Source organism: Clarias gariepinus, chromosome 21 (genome assembly GCF_024256425.1).
Source record: "Clarias gariepinus isolate MV-2021 ecotype Netherlands chromosome 21, CGAR_prim_01v2, whole genome shotgun sequence".
Lineage (NCBI taxonomy): Eukaryota > Metazoa > Chordata > Actinopteri > Siluriformes > Clariidae > Clarias > Clarias gariepinus.
In genome coordinates, this window is record NC_071120.1 from 18343895 (window position 1) to 18350218 (window position 6324).

A 6324-nucleotide genomic window follows, 5' to 3' on the forward strand; every position below is an offset into this window, starting at 1 on the left:
TATACAGTACTTGTTCATGACAAAACACTTTTTCCAAACTGTGTACACAAAGCCTTTCACCCTCAGAACACAAACATCTAATCACGTAAAAATCACAAGTGGGGCATCCATTTTTGCTCGCACTGCAGTTACAAATGAATTGATGTAATTCATTTATGAACATGTACCTTCATAGCAATGACTGGGGAGACAGTAGCATTGAACAGAAAGCACTGATACAGGTTTTAATATAAATGTAGTGTGGACCATTTTTGACAGTATTGTCTTGATTTTTATTAAAACACTGAATTTAACTTGTGTCTCAATACCTTTGGCCACCATATTTGCACTCTAAACAGACGATGTGAAGATATATGAGATTTTTTCTAATGTCTACCTTGTATGCCTATTTGGTTCTAATAATAATAATAATTATTATTATATATATATATATATATATATATATATATATATATATATATATATATTAAAGCTTATGTGCTGTAAAATAAGTGTATGTACATTAATCTACATGAATCCATCATTTGTTGAAGTTTCTGTTAAAGTGTGTTTTGCCAGTTTCACCAGTAGATGGTGCTAAATTGTATTGTATATAAGATAAAATGCATCTACAGCATACTGTATGATAAAAATGACAACTCAAATAAATTTACTATTTCTATATCACATGTATAATTTAGCAAGGGTAGCATTAAATCATGAGCTTGGGTTCCTGTCTGTCCAGAGTTTCTGTGCATGTTCTTCTTGTGTTTTGAGAGTTTATGCCAGGTCTTGTGGTTTCCTCCCTCCTGATAAAAACATGCGAGTAAGTTGATTTGTAACCAAAAACTTAAGTGGGAATGTGTGCGAAATTGTGTATGCATAGTGCCCTGTGATTCTTAATATCTTATTAAAAAAAATCATGCCTATTATTATTATTGTTACAAATGCCAAGTGATTGATGTGTTATTACAGTAGCTGTAAAGGCTTCAATCCAGCAATACCTTAAGGTCTCTGATGGAATATTAAGAATGAGGTTATTAGATGCACATGCACACACACACACACACACAAACAAATGAAAAGGTTGTAAGCCTTTTGTTTATATTTAAACTTGGAGTTTTCCTTTACATGCATTTTTAAGGAATCAAACGATAGAGTAACTAATCCAGTGAATTTATGTTCCTTATAGCTGCTATTGTATGTGCAACACATGTTTTTCTAAAACCACTGCTGTTGTGCAAATGTTAAAACATGAGGGGCGTTCAAGTCAAACTGGGACTTCTGATGAACTCTCTCATGATGAAGGCATTCAAGCATAGTACAGTAGGTGATGAGACTCGTACAGTAGTTGCCATGACATTTGTATGGTGCAAATGATTGGAAGAAGGCCATGTGTCTGTACTGTAAATGAAGATCCTGGCCCGAGGTGGCTCAGAGCCCACTGCAGTCTCAGTAATAATCAACAGATAACTTGTTGCCAACTTGCAGAAGAGACGCATCTGTCTCTGTGAACTGTACACACAATCATTCGCAAACAACATTTGCACATTACAGGAACTTAGCTTTGATTTCCTGACACATCTTTGTACAGTCCTGACCTTGTTTCCAGCTATTTTCATTATGTTTGGGCCATTAAAGGAGTTCCTGGGAGGCCAGTGTTTCAGATTTGAAGTAGGCAATCTGATCACAGCTCTGAGAAAATGTTCACTAGTGAAACACTGTGCATTTGTGTAGCAGGGGGTTACAGTGGGATAAAAAAAAAGTAAAAATCCTACAATGTGAATTTCTGGATTGTTTTTTTTTCCCTATTTTGTATCTCGGAGTTGGTATACCTACTGTATGATGAAAAATACAGGCCTCTCTCATCTTTTTAAGTTGGAGAACTTGCACAACTGGTGGCTGACTAAATACTTTTTTGCCCCACTGTATATCGAGAAATAAAGGGAGTTTTTCCTTGCATAATTGCCTTTCACATAAAATAAAAAAGTCCTGAGTTTGAAAGATTTGATTTCACAATCAAAAGTCCTGGTTTGACCAGAACACACCTTGTGAATTGATGAATTTAGCTGAAAAATATGTCGATAAGGTTGCTAACAGACTGTGTGAATCTACAGTCTAGACTAGACTGGCCTCGGTACCTTTACACATTCTGTCTATTTGTCTTACTGTCTGTCTCTTAAGTCTGGGGGAATAAATTCTGCTTTAAAATAGAAATGGCAACAATGTAATTGTTACAGTCTCTTAGCAAACAAGTTTATGACAGAAGTGATTAAAGTGGGTTCACTATTGTACAGTATTGCTGTGTAATCTAGAACTCTAGCTGACCAGTTCGAGCATGCATACTGTAGGTAAAACTTGCTGACTCATTTAAAGTCTATCTTTGTGCACAGTGCATAGAACTGACACACTTGTTTGTTTTAGCTGATTAAGTGCTAAACTGACTATACCTGAGCACCCAGATTATCAACTTTACTTTTGACAGGGTCTAATTATCCCCCATTATGCCCTTCTAGTTTTTTTTTTTCGGTCATAACACACTCTTTCCATTTTGCTCACCTAGATAAAAGTTTAGCCTTAAGTAACCCCCTTCGATGTTGTTGTCATTGTGACATGCTGTGCAGGCTTTGTTTTGCCAAAAATACACGTGTCCACAGGCGAAACTGCTGCTGGGGTTGTCTAGTCTTCTCGTTCATTGGATAAGTTCATGTTAAAACCACAGGATCTTATGTAAGACTTTTTGCCTAGTGTAATATTTCACTAGGTGTACGTGTGGGCATGAGCATGAGCCGACCTGGACATTAGGGGCAGCTTATCTGAAGGAGCAGCAGGGGGAGTGACAGGATTGGTGCACGTTGGCTCTGGAGTTACTGTAGCTAGAACTAAAAAACAAGAGCGAGACAGAAAGCTAGTGAGTATTCCAATGGCTGCTGCTTTAATGGAGTTACGTAATGCTGTTTCACAGCAGTGAAAAAGAGAGAAGAGGGACAGAGAGGCATGTTGGGTAGTAAGGTAATGAACGCTTTGACTGGATTAGGGCAGTGAATTCAATAGTGTCCTCATCCCTCTGCAAACTGTAGCCTCAGGGGCCTTGTGCAAAACCACTCTATACTGAAATACCAGAGCAATACGCAGCTGGTCAGCCTTTATTCCAAATCGGAGCTTTGGATTTAAAAATGTTTCTGTGTGTGATATGCGAGAGTTTATAGCGGACCACATGTTTGTTTAAGACTAAAATGAGCAGTTTTCACAGTTTTTCCAGTGATATTTTAGTTACAGCTCTACTTCGCACTACTCCTGTTAAATCCCATGTGGCTCATTATGCTGACTGGAAAATGTGCTGTGATGCAGCTGTTTATATGACCTAGAGAGAAGATGAGGTTGTAAAAGTATATAAAACTGTACGAGAGTGTATTGATGTTTTGCAGACAGGAGGGGCCGTGGTGACCCCATTCATAAAACCCAGCAGACAAACTCGCATCTTTTATTAATGAGAGAGACACCAAACCTTCTTTACCTTGCATGTGCGCGATCAAATCCGTCTATTGTTTCTTTTATATGGTCATGGATCTGACAATTAGCTGAATAATGCTCACCTGTTTTTTTTTGTTGGTGTTTTTTTTTCATCATTTTGCAACCATGGCCAAACCTAATGACCTGTAAATACAAGCCTTGGTAAACAAAAGCTTCTGGACACATCCTGTTATTGTGAATGATTAATGCAGGGATGTCTGCAAAACAGTGTGCCAAGCTCTAGTCCTCTCTTCAGAGTTTGGGGAGCATGCCGCATCCTTCAGGCTAAGCCTGCTGGGAAGAGTTTCCAGCATGAGGATTGACAGTCTAATACTCTGGCACTGAACGCAGAGAAAGGACTTATGCAGGAGGAAGTATACACAGAGAAGCCAGTATTAAGGGGAAATCCAAATGAGAAGGACAGGAAAAGGAGAATGATTGGGCTAGATTGAGAAAGAAGTCGCCATCCGTTGGCCGGATGATGATTCATTTGATTTATTTTGGCTTTTTTGGCCTCTCTGGAGGGTAAAGCACGTGTGCACTCCTCCTGTCTCACACACTTCTCATGTCCTGTTCCATCAGCACCATGGTGGGGTGGAGAATTAAAGAGAGGGGCAAGATGTAGAACTCCATCTGGTCTATCGATGCGACCAAAAAAACAAGCCAAAATGTTTCTGCGTTTAACTGACCTACATTTGCAGATGGATGTGTATGATTATGCATGTTAGAACTGAATAGAAAATATTGAGATAATCAGACACATAAGAGAAGCTTGAAATTTTCTTCAGAACCAATAAAGAATCTATCTATCATTTATCTATCATCTATAATCTATCCATCTATCTATCCATCTAACAATCCATCTAACCATCCATCCATCCAAGCTGTAAATGAAGTTCTCTTGAATTCCATTATTTAAGTTCGAACATATTTTCTATTTTCATATTAGGAGTAACATAGCAATATTTGTGTAATATGTGGACACAGATGACTCCATATGTGGGAAAAATAGTGCTGTAATATTAACCAGTTTAATCTGAGCAAAAACAGATAATCAGTTATCCAGGATTATACAATTTCATTAAGCAATTGCATGCATGTATTATTCTATTATAGAGTGTGTTAAGTTATTTAAACACTTTCACCATGTAATCTGAGAAAACTTTACCTGTTTAATAGAGAATATTTGACATGCTATCACAGTACAATGATTTAAAAAAATATATATTTTTTAAATTATTTTTGTCACACTAAATTAATAGAAATATGTATAAGGAAGTCTTAATGTAGTATATTTCCTTATACAGTATATACATTATTTTTTTTCATATATCAGCACCTAAAACTTAAAATAGTTTGATGGTTCATGGAATGTTAGTTCGTTACTTCAACGATCACTCTGAAAATAATGGTTGGATAAAACCATCCTGAACGCTCTACAAGATATTCAAGTAAGACTTGCGGCTGCTCCTAGTTTCACACTGCTTCCGCAAGAACCACCTATCGGTTCAGTGTGTGTTTATTTGTTTGTCTAGTTTTTCTCTTTATTCCCAGGCTTAGACCAGTCTAGCACCAGGATTACACAAGTGAATCATGCTGGTTTCGGTGCACATGCAGTCACACACGTACACTGGAGCACACAGCCTCCACAGTTTAATCGGTACAGCATGAGACACACAATTTCCACACACTCCAAAAATTTCCACCTTGCCACACCCCAAAACTTGCCACCTCCAAAACTGCCAGTTTAGCTTCTTTTATGCTAAAATAACACATTTGGAATTGTTCCATATTTAGTGAGGTGTGTCCCTTTCATAGATGAAACAGGGATAATGGACATTCAGTGTAGATACTTGTTCCATGTTTCTGTTCATTTAACTCCAGCATATCAACTATGGGGATGAAAATGGTGTCTCTAGGTAACCTGTCGGGGTCACCACTGGTCATATTCACTTGATTGTATCTGCACCTGTTACTAATTGTCTAATTTAGTTCTGTAGTTCCTGTTAATTTCTGCTTTAGTTATTTTTTATATTTAGCACAATGTCAGGTATAGGGAAGTCTGCATCTGCATACACAATAATGAAATCTGGGTATTAATAGTGCTCTCTGAGACTGTGTGGTCTTTAATTGTTTTAGTCATAGTTTATTATACCCGGGCAAAAAGGGTCAAATTATTGCACTGCATCAAGCAAAAAAAAAAGCATAAAATTACTGGGATTGGGTTAAGAACTGTTTAACACATTATTAGGCGGCACGGTGGCTTAGTGGTTAGCACATCCAGGGTCAGCATTTAAGTCCTGCCTCGGCCTCTGCGTGCATGTAGTATGCATGTTCCTCCCGTGCTTGGTGGGTTTCCTCCCACTGTCCAAAATACACAGATTAGGCTAATTGGGGTTCCCAAATTGCCTATAGTGTGTGAATGCGTGTGTGAATGTTGATTGGAGGTCAACCACAGTTGCCACAGTCATAAAATGGGAATGAATACAATGATAATCATGGCTTCCACAGTCCCACAATTAGCCTCTACAGTATAATGGAACACATTATTAAGATATGTAAGGATATTGCAAAACTATCAACTTTGCAGAAGAAATGTGGTCAGAAAAAGAAAAAAAATCATGAATGACCGTAAAACAGAGATCACATAAACACAACAGAAATCACAGTTATGTTTAATAGTGAAAGAACTGTAATAGCAATGAGTTAATTAGAACTCACAGAATTGGGACTAAACTGTTGTCTGGCAATAAGAAAACCACTTGGTAGGATGACTTACTGTATAAGAAAAGAAAAGATTTTAATTTGCTAGGGATCATGATGATTAAAAGC